Source organism: Meriones unguiculatus, chromosome 2 (assembly GCF_030254825.1).
Source record: "Meriones unguiculatus strain TT.TT164.6M chromosome 2, Bangor_MerUng_6.1, whole genome shotgun sequence".
Classification (NCBI taxonomy): domain Eukaryota; kingdom Metazoa; phylum Chordata; class Mammalia; order Rodentia; family Muridae; genus Meriones; species Meriones unguiculatus.
In genome coordinates this window covers 172,333,877-172,356,246 of record NC_083350.1, presented here as the reverse complement: position 1 = coordinate 172,356,246, position 22,370 = coordinate 172,333,877, and the positions used below count along the sequence as shown (strand labels likewise).

The window sequence follows — 22,370 nt, the reverse complement described above, 5'->3', positions numbered from 1 at the left end:
ATACAGGATGTCCCACCTCTATGGCCAAAGACGTTGTCTTTTATTAAGTTACTTCTCCAGACTCCTCAGGAACCATGGCTCTCTTGCGTGACCCACCCTTCCCCATCTGCCAATGCTGCCCCTCGCCTGAGTTCTGCAAGCAGTTCGGGCCTTTCCTTCTTTCTATCCTTTCTTTCTTCCTTTCCTTTACCTGCTATCTCCTAAGTACCATCTGACTTCCTTCAATTTCCTAGGCCTCTCCTAGGCAGCGTTTCTCAGTTCAGGACACAGGCTCCGCTTATGTTCCCAGAGAAGATAGCAGCGCTTATCCAGTACAGTCACTGAGCACCGTCAGTCAAGAAGTCTCCAGTTTCCTGTCACACCCTTGACCTAATCCTTGATAGTTTTCCGTTTAAAAAACTACATTTCCCAGACTTCCTTGCGCTCGAAGGGCGAGACTATGGGAGGAAGTGTGCAGTACCCATTTCCCACCCCTATAAAAGGTGGCAGCCACCTTTTCCCGTAGGCATTCGTTCTGTCATCCACCGTTTATCCACTCTCAACACAGAACGCGTCCCGTGGTACGTGCCTAAGGTCAGACGACCCTCTTTTTCCGTCCTTCCGTCTCTTTAAAGACGTCTCCGAAATCGAATAACCCCCGCATCACTTCCCCGTGCCAAACGTGTCCCAGACCTTCCTCAGTGAATTCACCAGATATTGCAGACTTTCATGTAGGTTCTGGGGTTATATGGCCAGGAAAGAGCAAAACCCAGAAACCCGAAGCTGGAAACTGATAGTGTGTTTTGTTTTGTTTTGTTTTGTTTTGTTTTGTTTTTTAAGAGTCCCAGGCTGGCCCCTGCCTTGGGGCCTTCCTGCTGGTATCCCTGGCCCCCAGCGTCCTCCTATAACATCCACCCCCACCTTCTCTAGCTCTCAGTTCCCATCTCCTTTTATCTCGGAAGGGCGCTCCCTCCGTGCAGTGAATGGGCACTCTGGGTGCACTGTTTCCCACTTGCCTTCACCTTTCCCATTTAAAAACAGAAAGCAAAGGTAAGCAAAACAAAACACACTTTTGTTTGTTCGGCGAGTGCATTGTTTGCACGTGTGTAGGGTACAGAGACCCCGTTTTGGCGTCTTGGACTGCCATGTGCCCCACAGGGCTGTTAGAACTGTTTTCAAATGCAAACAAAAACGCAGTGGACAGTGCTTTAGACACTAGCAGTTCATTCTTCTCGTGTAAGGAGGCCTTTGGTAAATAGGGGTAAAAGTGAAGTTACCCCAAGGTTCTGACCTTGAGGTTAGGATGAAGTTCTTAGGTCCAGCAACCCCAAAAGGAAAGGCCACTGACTGTCTCAGGATGAATTGTGGGTGTAGTTCAGGCTAGACAACAACAGTTTTGCTGGTGGGCAAATCAGAGTTCACTCAGCACTCCTCGAGACCTGTGACACAGGTTTCCTGTCTTCCTGTTAGAGTCACCTCCCTTGTCTCTTCCTACGCCAGTCAAGCAATGGGGCATCAAGTTACAAAGTCAGAGTTCAAAGCTGGTTGCTAGTGTCCAGGCTCCTCCAGTCCCTATTGAGCATACCGCCTCCCTGACTCCTCCAGGACTATGCTAATTCCCAAGCCACTTACAGCTCAGGATGGCCAGCAGCTGCCCTGCTCTCTTTAAAGTGGCAGGGTTTTCCCTGCTGCCCCACTTTTGCCTTTGTTTCCCAGGTCTAGGCAGCTTGGGACTTCCCAAGATAGCGCTGGCCATTCTCTCATCCACAATAAAAACTTTCCTCCACCCAGGAACAGTCAGTCCTGTGGTGCCACTGCACCCTCTCTTACAGATGCTAGCTCTAGATCAAATCCCTGGATTCTGTAATTCTGGAAGTTTCCCTGGTGATGCTAATTTGCAGTCAGAGCATGTGTCATTACTCCAAAGGTTGCCCAGCCCACTGCATTCTCACCTTCCAAGTTTTCAGAGTCACTGCCTGCTCCATTTATCCACACAGGTGGTCCACAAGCAGTATTGCTTACCATGTATGCATGGACATAGGCTCACTGAGGGTGATGAACTATGTTACAGATGTGGAATGTGGCCGTATTCTCAAACCACATGCAATTTCCCTACAGCCTATTTCAAGTACTTTTTTTTCCCACTGAAGAATGATGGAGTAACTATTAAAGTAAATTACAGCGACTCAAACAGCTTCTTTTGCCTCCACTTCTTCCCCTGGAGCTCACTAATGTACAGAGATTTTATGACAAGCAAACCCAAATCATAAGTCAAACTAAATCCCTAAAAGTCCTTTTTTTTTTTTTTTTGTAAGCAACAAGAGTGAAAAGAAATGTGAAGAAAATGTTGGAAATAGGACAGCAGGTGGCAGTAGTAAGTGGTTTAGAGACAGCTGGGAGTGCAGAGATTAGGAGGGTCACAGGCAAGAACCCACAGGGCCCTGACAGGTGTAGGCCTGGAGAAACCACAAACCCCTTGGGGCATTGTGTATTAGTTAATGTCCTGTACTGAGCACGGGTGGGTGCTTGCCCTGGATTTGACCCCAACATCCCTTAAGTATCTGAAAGCTAAAGTCACCTTTTGCTACAGTACAGTGAGTTTGAGCTCTGCCTGGGATACATGGTTCTCTGTCTCCACAGATACATACATACATACATACATAGATTCAGAGATACATAGGTAGCTACATACAAGGTATATACATACATAGATACATACATATATATATATATATATATATATATATATATATAGAGAGAGAGAGAGAGAGAGAGAGAGAGATCAGAAGAAAGAACAGAGCCCACCCTGTGGAGCCCAAGGACACTGTATCAGAGGAACTGGAAGATACCTCTCACAGAATGAGTGGGAGCAGAGCAGAGAATGCTACCACAGGATTCAGCAAAGATCATTTGAGGAAGGAGCCGAGGCCAATGGGCCTCTAATGGAATATGTCAAAAAATAAACCACCAGTGGGTTTCCTGATGTGTTTGAACTATGAAGAGGCCTTCAGCGATTCTGGTGAAGCATCAGAGCAGCGAAGGTTATGCGTCAACTAAAACATAGCATTAATTTTTAACTGGTGAGAAAAAGAAAATGTTAGATAACAATGAGACTATCAGCCTTCCTCCATGCCTTAGCTGGGAAAAAATTTTTTAAAGTAACCCTAAGCATGTCAACTTGGAAGGTTTGATTTAACAACAAAAACTACAACAAAAAGACAGCATTACACACTGGCAGAAGGAAGGGGCCATGGTACTAAAGCTCACCTTTCAGAGGAGGAAGCAATGAGGCCATACTGAATCTGAAGAACCAACACAAAGGAGGTGGAGATGGGGGCGAAGGGGGGTGTTTGAACACATGGACTGTCTGGAAGCTAGAGCTATTGAGTTTCATTTCTCTGAAGGTGATGGCTGGGTGGGAAATGGTCACCTTTTGGCCCACAGGGAGCTTTTTGTTTGTTTTGTTTTTGTGGTCAGCAGCCCCCACACATCTGTGATTCTTTCCCTCACATTCACCTTGATCAAAGTCCTTCCTTGAGCATTGCCAAGTGCAGGCTCTAGGGATTTCACAACCAAGCCAGGTGAACTCCAGATGAACTCTGATGAATCTTTTTTTCCTAATCCAACAGTTCAGAACAGACAGGAAGGAGGCACCGTTGTGGGGAGTGGGTACGAGGGTCTCTTCCACAAGCCTTTTGCATCTACTTTTGTTACCAGTGTGATGAATTGTGAGCACCTTCTCCATCGACAGAGAACTCCCTACAAGTTTGGATAAACAAAAAATGTGAATGGATGAACAACAACCTGATTCTTCTTCCCACATTGTGTGTGCTTAGCAGGTGTGAAGAGCCACACACTTTGGCTCTAACCATCCTTTCTGATTCTCTCCAAAATGCAAAAACCTAGTGAAGGGCTCTAGTAGGCTGGAGCATGGCAAACAGCCCGGAAAGGCCTTGCCGTTCCCCCATTTCCTCTGCCTTGCTAGTATTAGATTATGTTCCTAAAGCTAGCCAGCAAGGTCTAGGCCCTTATTTGGTTACTTCTGCCTCCTGAGGCCGACCACCAAGGTCCAGGTATCAAAGTATTGAAATCTGGCAATTAAAAGCCCCCTTTGGTTCACCTAATTAACATACCCAATCAAAACAAACCAACTCATCCTTACACAGGGTTTCCCTTTGTTAAAAAACAAAAAGCAAACAAAAAAACCTGTCTCTCTATCCAGAGGCAGTACTTTGCTTACCTCCAGGGTAAATATCTCTTCCCCAGCCCCTTCTTCTCTTCTCCTTTATCTCCTTTATCAACCCCTTTTCCTCTATCCAGCCTTAGTCTCTTGTTCTCTGCTGTTTGTCCCTCTGGTGCAAATAAATCTCCTTTGTGTTGAGAACTTGATCTCGGTGTGTCTATGTTATATGAAGTGGGCACCCCTGGTGCTCAAGGGACACTCCTTCAGAGATAGACAGTCCAATGGTACTGACTAAAATGTGAATGAAGTAAAATATAAACTCCGGGGCTGGAGAGATGGCTCAGTGGTTAAGAGCACTGTCTGTTCTTCCAGAGGTCGAGTTCAATTCCCAGATCTACATGGTGGCTCACAGCCATCTATAATGGGATCTGATGCCCTCTTCTGGCCTGCAGGCTCACATGTAGGCAGAATACTGCATAAATAATAAATAAATCTTTAAATGAACAAACAAAAAGTCTTAAGTTTGGGACTGGAGAGATGGCTCAGCAGTTAAGAGCACTGACTACTCTTACAAAGAACCAGGGGTTCAATTCCCAGTACCCACATGGCAGCTCACAACTGTCTGTAACTCCAAGATCTGACACCTTCACACAGACATACATGCAGACAAAACACCAATGCACATAAAAATAAACTATTTTAAAAAGGGCTGGAGAGATGGCTCAGATGTTAAGAACACTGGCTGTTCTTAAAAAGGTCCTGTGTTCAATTCCCAGCAACCACATGGTGGCTCATAACCATCTATAGTGATATTTGGAACACAGGCACACATGCAGACAGAATATTGTATAAATTTTATTTGATTGTTTGTTTGTTTGTTTAAGCAGTCAAGCCAGGAGTGCAGAGAATGGAAGAGCTGTGAGCCTTGAGCCAACCCCCCTCAGTAGGAACTGGAAAAGAAGGTGAGGATTTCCCATGGCTAGCTTCAGATGTCTAGCATCTTTCTCGTGGAGTATGTTCCTGCTGAGTGTGGGATCAGGGTGTTCCACCAAGGGTCACTGTTGTTGACATGCCAACAAAGCACAGATTTGGTTGGCATCCTGGAAGTTTTCTCACGTTTACTTTTGTGCTTTAACTGAGGCAGAGAAGTGGCTTTTCTTTCTTTCCCAGCAGAAGGACAGTGGGGAGTGTCCCTGACAGCTGCCTGTCCTGTCCTGTCCACTCCCTTAGCGGCTGCTAGTATCCTTTAACTATTTTCCCCACTAAGATAATGCCTACATTATTATCCGGGAGTGCTGTGACAGCCTCCGTTTGTATGGCTCCATTTGGCGATTTCCACCTTTGGAATGTTGTGTCTCCTCCCCTGTATCTTCAAGACCCCCAAGTCTCAGTACTGGGTCCACCATTCCCTGTCAGTCTTGCCCTTCAGAGAACTCCTGCTGTCGCCTGGCTTGTTCTAACTTTCACATGTGAGCCTTTACCTCACTCATTTCTTTGCTCTGGCTACTTTGCTTTCATTCACACTTGTGAAATGTAAGGAGGTTCAACACTCTTTCAGTTCTATAAATATTTCTCTTTAGCAAGTATGACCTCAGCATCTGAACTCTGGGAAATGGGACAATTACAAGAACAGCACAATCTGTCCAAGGTTCTTGAACTCTAGAAAAATGATTCCTTGAGAGAGAGCGAGGGCAAAAGCAAGAGAGAGAGACAGAAAGACAGAGAGAGGTATGTGCTGGAATGCTTTTGTTTTTCTACATGCATCCTAAACAGAGACCTTGGCACGCATTAGACTCCCTAGAGGAAATTTCGAACGAAGAAAATTGTGAAATCATGTATCTGGTCACCAAAAGCTTATCAGCCCCAGTAGAAGTGGTGCTGGGGAGCTGTACTTTGTGTTCTGTTCTAAAGGAATTTGTTCATCTTGTCAGCTTATGCAGACTCCGCTTACTTTGCTTGTACCTGCTCTGGGAACTGTCCTGTGGTGTCTCCGAGTCTCAGGCTCCGGCGGTTGTGAAGCCTGCTCACCCTGATTTCCTTTGGGAGGTACCCGATCAAAGAATAAGGCTCCAGCTGCCATTTTCCATAACGTACCCATGCTCCATGGTATGATTTGATGTGTAGGAGCATTTTTGTACGGGCAGAGTCACAGGAAAATGTTCCCGTAAGCCGTGCTCCAACCAGGCCCCACATTGTGGCAACAGATACACCTAAGCTCTGCTTTCAGAGCTGTGGAAAGCTGGGAGTTTCAGGGTCTTATGGAGACAGGGAGAGGCCAACGGTCCAGACTGCTGCAATGTAACAAGTGAGAGCTGAAACCTGAGAGGAGGAAGGATGGAGCCGGAAGTGGATAAGCAGAAAGCAGCAGGTATCAGAGAGAATGCAACAGGCAGAAGCAGCTGTGGATACCAGAAGGCACAGGGAGTGAGGGCAGATCAGAGGGTCCTGTGAGGAGGCTTTTCACCATGAGAGGCAATGAGGCAACTTAAACATAGGAAGTAGGAAGCAAAGCAGATTGCATTCAGTAAACCCCCAAGACCAGTTGACTCAGCAGTGGAGAAAATAAACAGCAGCAGAAGGAGGCATTGTTAGGGAGATCATGGGAAAGGCCATGGCAGGTGACAGAATGGTCCAGTCAAACCAGAAACATCTAGAATGAACAGCAGGGAGCTGTGACAAGGACTGCAGTCTGATCCTGCTGGGTTCAAGTTACCTGAGGACACTCAATGATTATTCAAAAACAAAACAAAACAAAAACACCACCACTACCCAAAAAATAAAAATAAAAAAAATAAGCACCCATTTCACTGTCTTGACCCCAAGCTCTTCCAGAAACATCAGCTTAGCGAGATCTGATGAAAGACCATTTAGATCAAAGCAGACCACTGTGGAGGAGGGCAAGGCGGCTGGTGGGCAGAGCCCGAGGACAGGCTACTCATGTGCCCTGAAGAACATATCCAAAGGAGGCACTTCGTGTGATGCCCTGACCTTCCAGGCCCACAGTCCGAGTTTGTTCCCTTTAGCACAGATATCTGATACCTTCCCAAGAAGACAGGGACCTTAGAATTTTGCTTATTTTTCCATGAATTTGAGACCTTGATGAGTACAGTACACATGGTTTTTGTGCCCAATGGCCTTGACAGAAAGGAAGCTTAGGAATTTAGCAGGAATCATGTTGCTCTTTCCACCCATTCTCGTTACCTTTCTCCAGTTATTCTGGTTTTGTTTGGTGTGCCACAGAGGGAGTCAACGTTTTTCTTTGTGTCAGTACATTTATATTTTGCCCAGATAGAAGTTACTTTCATCTCCATTTCAAAAAGAGTCACTTGCCCATTTGTTCTTTCAATTCCTGGCCCCTCTGCATCCCTAGCTCGCACTCAGAGCCAGCAAAAAACGCTCTCAGACCACAGCCTTCAAGAGACATTTGCTTTTTTCCAAATCCTACTCCAGGAGGCCTCCGCAAGTTTCAAGATGGTGGAAAGAGTGAAAATGCTTCTCTTAGGTCCCTATCTGCTGCAGGCTGTGGCTGACATACCTGCCCTCTTCTTAGGGGCGGGGCTTCCCCTCTCCCAGAGGCCCTTCACTACATTGTCCAGACATTTTGGTTCCTCCTGCTTTTGCCCTTTCCTCTCTCTCTCCCTTCCCTTTCTCTCTGCCCTTCCTCTCCCTCCACTCCTCCCTCTCCTCTGCTCTCCTCTCTTTTTTCTCTCTCTTTCTCTCTGCAAGCGAATCTCCCCTTTCTCTCCCTCTGCCTCCCTTGCTGCTCCCAACAAATCTGCATTTATATAGCTTCCTCTTGCCCATTAGTTCATTCCATTTTAATCAATCAACATCCTATGATATGATAAGTACCTCCCTTTAATTAGCAAACTGCAAAGTGATTTTTAACATAATTTGTCTCTAAGTAAAATGCTTGATTGCTGAATCTAACATATAGTTATATTTTCTTTAAACATAAAAAGTTCCTAGAACAAGCTTCAATTTCTAGGAGGTTGGTACCATACTAATATTGATTAAAATTAATACTATAAAAATAACTGTAGTTTTCACTATTAAAATTTAAAATATAGATAAAAGTTTTCTTGGAAGTCTCCAGAAAATTCATAGTTAATGTCCAAAGATGTAAAGAGCCCTGTAAGTCAGTAAGAGAAACATGAATGGATTTTATAATTATAAAGTACTAAGATTTTTGAAGATATAGTCTTAAGTCAGACCCCTTTCCTCAAGCAAAGTGGAATTAGGGTTACAGGAATCTCAAACAAGCCACTTCCAGAAAAGCACTTGGGATATAGCAGGACACGGGGCCTGTGTGATTTGGAAAGCTCATCCTCATAAGTCAGTAACAATATTTATCACTCCTGTGGAGCTTTTGAAACCTTAGAGGGCCCTCAAAATCTTTCCATAAACCCAGGACAAGTTGCCGAGGAAGATAACTTCTCCAAATGTCGTGTAACTTGATATCCTCTACATTGGTGACGGCATAGGGAGGAAGGAGACCCCCTCCCTGACTGAGCATCCCAACTGTCCAGTTCTCCCTGAGCCTCAAGCAGCCTCTGCCTTTGGGTACATCTTCACTGCAGGGCAGCCAAAGTGATGCCTTCAAGAACTGGCTGATCTCAGCTCACATCACTCTTTTTTGTTTTGTTTTGTTTTGTTTTTGTTTTTCTGAGAAAGGGTTCACCCACTTGCCCATTGTTCTTTCACTTCCTGTCCCTGCCACATGAGCACCCCATCTGGCACATTCTGACCCTGGAGCTCGAGTTGGGCTGTTCCTCTACCTGCAGCACTCTCCCTTCGCCGCCCCCTTTACCTAGTCTCCTAAGAACACGTCAGTAAACTCATCACCCAGATTCGTTTACCTCTCCTACAACAGTGGCCTTTCCTTCAGGAATTTATCACAATATTAAATTACATATTATTATTCATCGATGTCATCCTCCCCCTCTAAGCCTTGGTTGCTATACGGGCAAAGCCACGTCTGTTTTGCTTGCTGTGCTATTTCCTAATGCCTGGCCCAGCTGTATCAGAACCTCTCAGCAAACACTTGACGTGTGAATAAATGGTTCTGTGACAAACCATCTTTTATAAATAGGATATCTGAGTTCACTCTCTACCACTCCAGCACAGGGTGTAGCCAGACAAATTTATGTTCTAAATACACTCAGAGTTTTTCCTTTACATCATGTTCTCTAGAATTTATTAATAAAGTCTGAATGTCTTAATCCATGCATCTCTCCTCCCTGGGAAGAAAATAAATGCAGGCTTACGTACAGTGTTAAAAGGCTAACTCAGCTACACAGTTTGTACATTGGCCAAATGTTGAATGATTCTGTTAGCACTCTATAGTTTTCTCCTGTTACAGCCTTGACCCATGTCTTTAGTCAAAATGACACAGAGGAAAGGTTCCACCACCATCCAGCTGAGAGCAAAAGACAAGGAGAAAGCTCGTTTGAGTTCTGTGCTGGCTAGTTTTATGTCTGCTTGACAAAAGCTAGAGTCACTGGAGAGGAGGAAGCCTCGATTGAGAAAATGCTTCAGTAAGATCAGGCTGTAGGCAGGCCTGTAGGCCATTTTCTTAACTAGTGATTGATGTGGAAGGGCCCAGCCCACTGTGGGTGGGGCCAGCCCTGAAGAAAGGTCTTGAGTTCTATAAGAAAGCAAGCTGAGCAAGCCATGGAGAGCAAGCCAGTAAGCAGCATCCTTCCATGGCTTCTGCATCAGCTCCTGCTTCCATGTTCCTGCCCTGTTTGAGTTCCTGTTCTGACTTCCTTCAGTGATGAACAGTGATATGAAAGTGTAAGCCAAATAAACTCTTTCCTCCTCAACTTGATTTGTGGTCAGTAGAAAGCCTAAGTAAGACAGGTTGCTTCTATGTTAGAATAACATTGATTTAGAATGAGCAGAAGTTTACTGGTCTCTGAGTTGTGGCTGGAATTCCAGCAGGTAGAGGCTCACTATGATAGCTATTCTTTGTTGTCAATGCTACCGCATATAGAATTAACTAAAATACTAATGGTCTTCTTGCCTTCACTTTTGCTGGTAAGTCCATTCCTTCACTGATATTAGAGCCTCCTTCTTCAGGATTCTGACATTACTGAAGACCAGCTGAGACATTCAGCCTCGTTGACAGAACAACGACTAGATTCTTGGACCTTCCATTCATAGACAGTCATTGTTGCATGTGGTGATTTGAAAGAAAATGGCTCCCATAGGCTCACAGGGAGTTGCACTGTTAGCAGGTGTGGCCTTGTTGGAGGATGTGTATCGTGTGTCTTAGCTCTCTTCCTGCTGCCTGAGGAATGACTAATATATATATACATATATATATATATATATATATATATATATATATATATATATATATATATATATATCAGTTCTGTTCCTCTAGAGAGGCCTGACTAATGCAGGGTTTTGTTGTTGTTGTTATAATATCACCAAAGGTATCACATGGATGAGAGAAAGCAAGAGTGAACAAGAAAAGATCAAATACTCACCTATATAGCAAACTCACTTCCTAGTTCACTCATGAAGAGAATCCTCAGGAGGTAAATACCTCCCACTAGAACCAATTTCAACACTATAGCATTTGAGAATTAAATGCAACACATTTTCCCCTCACATGAATTTTCGGGGGGGCACAATTAAAAGATAACAGTGACATTACTGAACTGCTCCATCACAGCACATGTGAGGCTTGTAGTGTCTGCCACTACCCTGCTGCCTGCAGTGATCCCCCCCCCCAGCATTGACACAGGGCCCAGGTGCTTCAGGGCCAATGCCAAACACAGCCTCGTCCTCCTCTCACACAGAAACAAGCACACACACTTCCCAGTGTCCGTACGTAGATACAGCCCCAAAGAGAAACACAACATCCACATCCACTGTCTGTTGTTTTCCTGTTTGTGACAAAGCAAAATCAAAGACCCATCAGTGCACTCACTCGTGCTTCCATCTTTATGTCAACCTTTCTTTGAAATACTATGCTGGTTTTACAACATCAGTCATTCCACTAACGGAAGCCATCTTTTTCTTCAGGCTCCTCATATGGCTCATAAGGCAGCAGGGGCCTCTCAGTGCCAGCTCCTGTGTCCTTTCAGCATGAAGTTGTGAAATCATTCTTGTTTTGCTCCAGCCTAGTCCTGAGATTTTTCTGTGTGTGACACAGGGGATCTCACTCTATCACGGTGTCTTGAGTCCATATAAAGACCAAATTCTGGGTGGGAGCTGTGTGCAGGAAGTGAGTAGAGAGGACCCCAGGGCTCCTTTCTGTTCAGGACTGAAGGTCCGCATCTGGAAGGACTTGCACTCTGCACCACTCTGATGTGCTACCTTGTGATATTATGACCTGAATTTCTCACAGGAGAAGGGTGTTCTGACTTACAGAAGTCTCTTGCCTTTCTGCGTGCCTAAAGTTGGTAGCGCATATACAGTGTTGGGAGGTGATGGGATGCCACTTCTAACCTGGCATTTCCCCAAAACTCCCATTCTCTTCCTTTCCCAGAACCTCCTCAATCAGAAATCTGAGATGGAGTACTTCGACTGTTTTTTCATTGACTCCATGTTGCCATCTTCCGTGAGATCTATCTTTCTCCCTCCTTTATCTAGGTCATGTGGGTAGCAAGTGATCTAACCAGGATCTGCACTTTCTGGACACCTGTGAGAAAATGCAGCCTGTGGTTGTGTCAAGATAAGACTCTGTTTGAAACTGTTCATACTCATCAAGAACTTTGCTCCTCACCAGGAGAAGGAGGGAGGAACAAGAGGGGGAAAATTTGACCAGGGTGCATAAGATGAATACCACAATGAATGACGCTATTTTGCTCACGAAGGAAAAGAAAACAATTATCAGTTTAAAAGGGGACGATCCTCCCAAGGCAATCACATTTCTAAACATTTCCAGGTCAAGGTTAAGGAGCCAAGAAAACTGAACTTGTGGAGAAACCATGTACACAGTGTGAACTGGCAGAGCAGCAGTTTGTAAGGACTTGGGCCTTGCCAAACTCCAAATCCAGGCTACAGTGGCCTGCTCCCTCCTCACAGAGATGCCTGAGGATCACTTATACTTAGTCTGGTGAGTGCCTAGCACAGGTGCCTGGAAAACATCAGCTGGTGATATTTTGTCTCTCTGCTCCAGCTGTTGAGGCACCATCTTGTGGGTGATATGTGTCTGATGCTTCAGGTCACGATAAGAAAAAAATCCTGCCAATCACGCACTAAAATTCGTTCATTTAAGGGTTGATCTGACTGACAGAAATAATGTTGGCAAAAGTAATGAGGTGCAGTTGCAACTTTGAGGAAGGGGTTGCTGGGAGCAGATAAGAGGGAGGCAGATTGGAGAGGCAGACACCTTGGCCTACTCTGGGGAGAGTTTCCACCCATTAAGTGAGTGCAGAGCCACGGTAGATTAAAATAATTCCTTATTAAGGACTAAGTCCAATGCCTTAAGCATTCAAGATGACTTGCCTTCATCAAGAAGCCAAAGGGAAACCCTGTATTTCTATATTAAAAAAAAAAAAGGAATCCTCCACCTCATTCCTACTTTCCCAAAATATAGCACATTGTCGTTATTTTGTTTTATAATCCTGTATTAAGACCTATCAAAGTTTCCATCCATCTTTGAGGATGCCTGGAGGTCAAATAAATTACAATCTGCTCAGTAGGATGTAATATGTAATGACACAATGGAGACTACTGTATAATCCCTGCCCTGTTCCACAGATTGTACAGTCTGTGTAGCCTTGGCTGTGCTAGACTCACTTTGTAGACCAGGCTGGCCTTGAAATCACAGAGATCCATCTTCTTCTGCCTCTGCCTCACCGAGTGCTACTGTGCCCAACCAAAATTTCTAAAGTAAAAATTCATAAAAAGGAGGGGAAGGAGGGGCTGGGAGGAGAGGAGGGAGAAAGCACCCTTGGGATGTAAAGTAAATAAACTGATTTTTTATTTATTACAATTTATTCACTTTGTATTCAGGCTGTAACCCCCTCCCTCATCTCCCATGGCTCTCCCCTAGTCCACTGATAGGGGAGGTCCTCCTCCACTTCCTAGCCTATCAGGTCTCATCGGGACTGGCTGCATTGTCTTCCTCTGTGGCCTGGTGAGGCTGCTCCCCGCAGGGGGAGGTGATCAAAGAGCCAGCCACTCAGTTCATGTCAGAGACAGTCCTGTTCCCCTTACTAGGGAACCCACTTGGAAACTGAGATGCCTGTGGGTACATCTGAGCAGGGTGGTCTTGGTCCTCTTCCTGCATGGTCCTTGGTTGGGGTATCAGTCTCTGCAGGCCCCCAGGGCCAAGATTTTTGGTTCTGTTGCTCTCCTTGTGGAGCTCCTGTCCCCTCCAGGTCTTTCTATCTCCCCCTTCTTCCACAAGTTCCCTGCACTCTGCCCAAAGTTTGACTATGAGTCTCAGCATATGCCCTGATTCCCTGCTGGGCAGTCTTTCAGAGGCCCTATGTGGAAGGTTCCTGTCCTATTCCCTGTCTTCTCCCGCTTTCAATGTCTATCCTGTTTGTCCTTCTGAGTGAGGATTAAGCATCTTCTCTAGGGTCCTCCTTGTTGTTTAGCTTCTTTCAGACTAAAGAAAGCACCCTTGGGATGTAAAGTAAATAAACTGAAAATTTTAAAAAAGAGAAACAAATTAATGAAGAAACCAGGCATGATGCTACATAACATTAATCTCAGAACCCTGGAGGCAGAAGCAGGATCCTTAAGTTCAAAGCCAGTCTGGTCTACAAAGCACGTTCCAGATCAACCAAAGTTATGTTGTGAGAACCTGCCTATAATAAATAAACAAACAAACAGATAAATAAGAAATTAAAAAGACCATGTGAACAAAAACAACAGTGGGCATTCTTATACAGCTAAATATCCTGACAGTTTAGCAAGCGCACTGGTTGGTTATTATCCCAATGAGTCATAAGATTATCTTATACCCCCAAATCCACACATGGGTGTTTATAGCAACACTGTTCATCATAATTGTCAGACTCCATGACAACCAGGAGGTGCTTTGGTAAATGATCAGATAAATTGCCATACATCAAGATAATGGAAATGTACTGAACGCCGAAGAGAAACGCCGAAGAGTAGTCATGCCTTGTAACTACATGGAGAAAACTCAAAAGCCCACACTAGCCAGTAAAAGAAGCCAGTCTGAAAATCACATACGGCCAGGAAGAAGGAAAAATGAACAGGGAGAGCAGGAAGTGTGAGGTAAAGCTGCTCTGTCTGGAACCATGATCCTACATTACACTTTTGTTCAAACCCATAAAAAGCACGGCTCCCCTCGGATGGCACATGAAAAGTCTCCACAGCTGGCACTCCGGTCCTCCAAACTCCCACTGAAATGGCGCATCAAGCTCTGCCTACAGCATTCCGGGGGTTCAGCAGCCAATTTCTCAGAATTCTCCCACACTATCCCCACCTTCCTTATTCAAGTACCTATGAACTACATGAATAGGTGGTCATGGCAACCATCCTGTTTACTACCGGTGCCAAGTTTCTATGTGAGTTAGTTACTCTACTCTTTGACTGAACAACTAGCAAGAATCTTACAGAGCTTTGTTTTGTTTTGTTTAAAACAGGGTCTCCCTATGCAGTTCTGAGGCTTGGAGCTTGCTACATACATCCAGCTGGCTTCAGACTAAAAGAGGTCCCCCTGCCTCTGCCATGCAAGTGCTGACATCACATGAGTGCACCACTACACCAACTGAAGACAGGTCTCTTTTGTCTCGGAGTTTGAAGGGTACATTCCGTGGTGGCAGGGAAGCTGTGGTGGCAGGTGGCTCTGTGGTAACAGGAGCACATGCCACTTGCTCACACCTCTCAAAGAAGCAAAAGTGAGGAGCTGGTACTCAACTGTCTCTCTCCCTTCCTCCTTTTCATTCCTTCTAGGACCGCAGCCCACGGGAGAAGCCAACCATGGGTTGGAAAGAAGAGCCAGTCTTACCATTAATTACTGTACATGTGTAGCTTTTTGTTATTGATTTAAATCTTATTGCAAACTTAACATCTATTAAATTTTTATTAATTATTATTATACAAGGAATTATTATTATTATTATTATACATGCCATGGCATGAAGTAAGTCAAAAGGCAACTTTGTGAAGTTGATGGTCACCTTCTCCCTTTAAACAGGTTCTAGAGATCAAACTCAGACTTGTGTAGCCTCCACTTACTGAGCCATATTGTGACATGAATTTTTTAAATTAATGTAATCATTCAATGTGTAAAGTTGTTTTGTCTGCATGTATATCTGTGCACCGTGTGTGAACCTTGTGCCAGTGAAGGCCAGAAGAAGGCATTAGATTCTCTGGGACTGGCATTACAGAAAGTCTGTGAGCCACCAGGTAGGTCCTGGGAAATGAAACCCGGTCTTCTGGGAGAACAGTCTGCTCTCAACCACTGAGCCAACTTCTCAGCCCCTTGCTAATATATAACATATATTAAAACAACATATGCTCATTATCTCATAGTGACATTGGTCAGAGACCTCTTCTGTGTCCCTGGTCTCAGACAAAACAGTCGAGGTGGCTCTGGGCCTCTCTTCTCCACTAGACGCAGTGGGTCTGCGGCCAGTGTTGGCAGTTTGGTGTCTTCTGTTTGTGACACGTACGTTTCCATTTTCTTAATTGTTGTTGCCCAGTGGTTGTCCACAGGCTCTGGAAGCTGCTCACAAACTTCACAGTTTACCCTCTCACAGCCACCAGGGGGACCTACTCCTTCACAGTTAGAACTCAGTTCTTAGAACAGTGGTGGCTAGCCCATAATATACTCAGGTCTTGCACACGCTCAAGGAAAGGAGTTTACGCAGGATGTGTATATAAAGAAAGAAATCTTGGTTGCTATTCTGGCTTACCACAAAATATAAAATCCATAGAAATACATTACACATGATTATAACTAAGGTAATAGATTAACAGAGCTCCCAAATAGGTAGTGGACAAAAGGCAAAATACATTTAGACTAGAATGAACTAATTAAATAACAATAGAAAAGGAAATTCCAATCCTAAGACAAGGTTTAAAAAAATAAGCATGAATTTAGTAGGAAAAACTCTTAACAAAAATGGTGTAAGATCCAGAGGACATTATGAAACAGATTAATGAAGGACAGGAAAGAAAACTGTAACAAATGCATCCATTCACCATGGCAAAAAAAAATCCTAAACTTAGTTTATTAAATGCGTACATTTTCTTCAAATTAGTCAATAAAAGCAATGCAATTTCATTAAACATCTAAATAGGTATTCTTTTAGAAAACTTGCCACGTTCATCCTCAAACTGGTAGTAAAAATATAAAAAAAGAAAAAAAAAGAATTGCTAAGAAGAACACTGATGAGGAGTGAAAAGAGTCTCACGCTCAGAGAATACGGGTCATTATAAAGTCCAGTGGCATTAAATGGACATTGTATCACAGATGGGGCAAGCAGACAAACAGACAATGGTCTGTGTCTGCTTGAGGTTCTTAACACAGGAAAAGCCAATTATGACAGAAGTCGTTTCACCATCTAGAAAAATAAATGATGCTGAGAAAGCTGGCTAATTTATTTGGGGGGTATTTTTTCAAAATTATTCAAGATAAATACTCCATGCGTTGGGTGTAGATTGTAAGAGAAGGGTGTAAGGGTTTTCCGCTTCGATTATGGAGAGAGAGATTACGGGGGTGGCATGGAGCAAGCATGCACATGGGTATGGCGACAGTGAAAATGTGTCATATTGTGATGACATGTCAGGTTGGCCTTGAGTAAGGACGTGGTGTTCAACTGAGTCGTTGAAGGCGGGAGGAACCTGGTTCTGGGACGTGAGTGGCTCCTAACAGAGGGAAAGAGCCTAACTCATCCTCTGTGTTCCCTGAAAGAGGGCCTCATCCCAGAACATGGGGGCGGGCTCCTCTGAGTCTCTTTGTTGTGTTTACAGAGGTCACAGGCGACACTTTCATGGAGTTTGAAGTTACTGTCTTCAAAGGGTTGCCAGTGAATCTAAATTAGCTCCCCGAGTGGTTCCTGAGAAGGAAAGTGACAGGCTTACAATCAGTAAGGCAAAAGTCCAGCCACAGGGATACAAGAAGGCAGGACACCTTGCCAAAAACAAAGTTGATTATTCTTTTTGAGGGTCTTGGCCAATGTCTGGGAAAGGAATGAAGGTTCTAATCAGGGTCATCCACTTTCAGGCATTAAACTGGGTTTTTGTTTTTGTTTTTTTGGTTTTTGTTTTTTCCTTTTCCATAAAATATTTATGTATCAAGATGTAGTGTCAGGATTATTTGGTGGAACAGATTTTATAGAATTAATCTCTGTGTGTGTGTCTCTGTCTTTGTCTCTGTCTCTGTCTCTTTCTCTCTCTCTCTCTCTCTCTCTCTCTCTCTCTCGTGTGTGTGTGTGTGTGTGTGTGTGTGTGTGTGTGTATGCACACACACGCGTGCTCACACTATAATAGAGACAGCAATCCCATAATATACTGAGGTCTTACACACACTTAAGGAGTTTATGCAGGATGGGTATATCAGGAAAGAATTCTTGGGTGATTTCTTATAATGAAATCTGATAAATCATATATATATATATATGTAATCAGAATATATAAATACATTTGGATTTATCAGAATGGTACAGGCTCTGGATCAGTTAACAATGGCTGTTTACCAGTGAAAGGTCCAAGAAGGCAATAATTGTTCAGTCCATGGGGTTGGATGTCTCAGCTGGTCTTCAGTATGCACTGGAATCCTGAAGAAGTAGGATCTAATGCCAGTGAGGGAAAACACTTCCTAGCAAGCGCAAGCAGGCAATGAGTCAAAGCTTCCTTCTTCCATGTCCTTTATATATGCTGCCAGACAAAGGTGTGGTCCAGATGAAAGGTGGAGCTTCCTGCCTCAGAAAATCCGAATTAAGGGTATATCTTCCCACATCAAAAGATCCAGATTAGAAATGGGCCTTCCCACTTCAAATGACTGAACAAAAAAGAAAGAAAGAAAGAAAGAAAGAAAGAAAGAAAGAAAGAAAGAAAGAAAGAAAGAAAGAAAGAAAGAAAGAAATCCCTCACAAGTGTGCCTAGTCATTTGAGTTTTAGCTAATTCCAGTTAATTATGTTTAATTAGTTCAAGTTGATGACCAGGAATAGCCATTACACCTCTACTCCTCAACTTGACACTTTATGTCATGCTCAGTTTCCAAATGAAAGCAATAACCAGGCTGCAATTGCGCCTGACATGACAGAACTACCCCTTGAACAGCTGCAAATGCATCTCACATTTAGAATAGTTGGCAATGGCCCTGGAGGGACATTCTTTTACTGTCTCAAACTTAAACACGATAACCGCTGATAGCTTAACTCTTAACTGATTTTACATAATAAAAAATTGAGGAAAGAAAACACACCCATACAAATACCTGTACGAGCACATTCTTAACAAAACACAGAAAAGCTCATGTCAACTGTAATCCTTGTTTCTGCCACCTGTCTCATGGCCTTAGCTGGCATTTATAATTACCCTCCTCTACTACCTACTCTGTATTTCCTCCACCCTCAGCAAGCACCTCAGCAGGCTTTGGCTCTTTTCCTGGAGGAGTCACCCATACCTTCATTCCTGAAGAGTCTGTGCCCTTTGTCATCCTGCCCAGGTTAAGCTGTTGGAGTTTCTTGTTGACTTTAACCACCACAGGACACGGTAACACCAAGAGAAGCCCTGAAGGATCTCCTCCTGTGCTCCAGACATCATCTTTCTCCATTGTGGAGGAGCCCAGCCTCCCATGGTAATCTGCATCAGTCACCACTCCCAACACTGTTCTTTTCTTAGCCTGTTAACTCTAAAGGCTTCCATTATAGCCATAGCAGCCCTCACTACACAGGTCAGGGAGCCAATGTGAGAATTCCGACAACTTCTAAGTATATTTCTCTGTTCCCAGCAGCTTTATGTTTTGCTCAGCAGAGGATTCTGACACACACTGAAGACTGTGAGACACTAGCTAAAATCAGCGTGTAATTATAAATACTGTGCCACCAGTCTATGATTTTCTAACACACATCACAAAATATATATATATATATATATTTTGTTTTGTTTTGTTTTTCAAGACAGGGTTTCTCTGTGTAGCCCTGGCTGTCCTAGAACTCACTCTGTACACCAAGCTGTCCTTGAACTCAGAGGTCCTCCTACCAAGTGTTGGGACTAAAGGAATTCGACACACTGCCCTGCTTTAAAATCAGCTTTTAAAAAAATATTGCAGGGTAACCAGCCTGTGTAAAGTTCCTCCCCACCCCGCGCCAGCTCCTTAACAGCCAAACAATGCTTGAGTTAGCAGCCAAGCCGTACTTCTGACTGGACTGGACTTTTCTATTAGCTCACTGCACATGCTCCAAGGACCCTGTAAATGCCCACCCCTCTGCCCTGACCGCTGCTGTCTCTCTGTCTCTCATAGCTGGCTTTCTGTTCTTCTCCCCTAATGAGTCTCTTGTGTGAGGTTTGTTGCATGGAGCGGCTTTGTGGTATTCCTTAGCTCCCAAATGCCGAGACGCCCTTGCCCAGGAAAAAGCCCTTTTAAGTATACTACTCTTTTGAATTTATGCCGTATCTGCTCTATCCAGAGACAGTGTAGGGTGTGAGACAGTGAGAGAAATCTTCACATCTGGGAGGTACAGCATGTCCACACGTATGTGTAACCTCTGCAAGAGGAGTACAAGAATGTTTCTGTTCACTTTTCAGAGTTTCTGAAAACTCTGAAAAAAAAAAGTGTTCAGAAAGAGGAAAGACTTCATCAGCTAAAGAAAGGAAAGTTTGAAGGCATCGTAGGGAGTTGCAAGAACCAGTATCTCTACAAAAGAGTTCAATGGAAGTTCAACAACCCCTGTGGACCCAGGGGGCCTCTGTTGACATCCTCCTTGCTCTGTTCTCTTCAGAACATCTTCATTTCTTCCAGGACGTTTATGACAACTGCCTAAGTTTCCCCAGACAGCATCATCTTTTCCAGGAGGTTGAGAACGGTACTATTTTAAATAACACGAATGCTTACCTGTAGCGATTGAAGGCGAGGCCAGCCATCTCAGGACCAGAGTTTTCAGTGTCATATCAGGCATAACAGCATATCGCTCTGGCCTCGGAAATCGGAATACCACTCGGGGTCAGTGCCACCCAGAGAAGGGACTCATTTTTAAGAAGAAATTTCCCATAGTCTGGGTTGTATCGCTCTGCAGGTGAGACTGGAGCTGGTACAACTTTTTGCTTATACATACCTCCTACCACTCTTTAAATCTAATCTAAATCTAAATCTAAACCTCACGCCTAGACTTCCCAAAATGGACTTAGGTAGTCATTAGATTTCCTTTTTTGTTCCTCTAACCAATGTGTCTACATTTAATAATCTCCTTTTTCTGCTTCTCACTCTTCCTTGTCTATCTAGTTGGCTTACTGAGGGCAGGTGACTTGCTGTTCTTGCAGAGGGCTTGGGCTCAGTTTCCAGCATCCACATGGCAGCTCACAAGTGTAACTCCAGTTCGAGGGTATCCGACACCCTCTTCTGGCCTCCTGGGGTACCAATGAATGCCATGCCAAACACTCATACACGTAACATAAAAATAACTGTTAAAATATTAAACATATTCTGTATTATCTCCAAGTCTTTGTTTTAAACCTGGCTTTGTATTGTATTTATGTTTACAAGTGTGTGCACACCTGCATGTGACACAGGACACGTATGGAAGCCAGAAGACAGCTATAGGGAGCTGATGCTCTGCTTCCTTCCACTTTGTGGTCTCCTGGAGGGAATTCAGATCAGCACGCTTGGCAGCAAGCACTTTACCCACTGAGCCATATGGCCAACCTCGAATAATAAAAGGTGAGCAGAAGCAACTGTGTCACCACTGATCAGGAGCACTAAGAACCTACCTATTCTTTACCCTGTTTTCTTTTTCATCTGGGCATAGCAACGCTCGGTGCTCCACTAAAATCTGCTCCATCCTTCTATTTCATAAAACTAAGACAATGGTGAATCACACAGCGATGCCTCCAGCCCAACGGTCAGGTACAAGCAGTAAGATACACCACGAGCCTTGGTTATTAAGCCTTCACATACAGGCACTGTGTTTTTGCAGCATATCCTAACCTATCCAGACTGCAACTTCAGTTTTCTCACAACTTAAAATGAGTTGTACAGCTTATCAACTTTCCAACATTCAATAGTTTCAGTTAATTTAAACAACAGGCATAATATTGAATGGCCGAAAACACTTAAAGAAATGCTCAGCATCCTTAGTCATCAGGGAAATGCAAATCAAAATAACCTTGAGATTTCACCTTACACCCATCAGAATGGCTAAAATAAAAAACTCAAGTGACAAGACATGCTGAAGAGGTTGTAGAGAAAGAGGAAGCCTCCTCCATTGCTGGTGGGAATGTAAACTTGCACAACCACTTTGGAAATCAACCTGGCACTTTCTCAGACAATTAGGAATAGCGATTCCTCAAGATCCAGATTTACCACTCCTAGGCATATATCCAAAAGTTGCTCAAGTACACAATAAGGACATTTGCTCAACCATGTTTGTAGCAGCTTTATTTGTAATAGCCAGAACCTAGAAACAACCCAGATGCCCCTCAACTGAGGAATGGATACAGAAATTATGGTATGTCTACACAATGGAATATTACTCAGCAATAAAAAAAAAATAACAAGAAAATCATGAAATTTGCAGGTAAATGGTGGGAACTGGAAAAGATCATCCTGAGTGAGGTATCCCAGAAGCAGAAAGACACACAGGGTATATACTCACTCATAAGTGGATATTAGACATTTAATATAGGATAAATCTACTAAAATCTATACACCTAAGGAAACTAATCAAGAAGGAGGACTCTGTCTAAAATGCTCAATCCCCATTCAAAAAGGCAAAGAGGATAGAAATCAAAAGAAGGAGAAAACAGGGAACAGGACAAGAGCCTGCCACAGAGGGCCTCTGAAAGGCTCTACCCTCTAGGGTATCAAAGCAGATGCTGAGACTTATGGCCAGCCTTTGGGCAGAGTGCATGGAATCTTATGAAAGAAGTGGGAAATAGTAGGTCCTGGAGAGGACAGGAGCTCCACAAGGAGATCAACAGAAACCAAAAACTCTGGGCACAGATGTCTTTCCTGAGACTGATACTCCAACAAAGGACTATTCATGGAGATAACCTAGAACCCTGGCACAGATGTAGCCCATGGCAGTTCAGTCTCCA

The 22,370-nt window shown here is 43.9% G+C and overlaps 1 long non-coding RNA gene across 2 annotated transcripts; it reads left to right on the top strand.

Moving 5' to 3' along the window:
* The first annotated feature begins 521 nt into the window (after positions 1-521).
* Positions 522-15,285, top strand: LOC132652228 (uncharacterized). Of its 2 annotated transcripts, XR_009589707.1 has the most exons (4): positions 522-573; positions 5,050-5,124; positions 12,066-12,236; positions 14,749-15,285. It is a non-coding gene; the product is annotated as an uncharacterized LOC132652228 (long non-coding RNA). The 2 variants fall into 2 exon arrangements; XR_009589708.1 differs by lacking the exon at positions 12,066-12,236.
* The last annotated feature ends 7,085 nt before the right edge of the window (positions 15,286-22,370 follow it).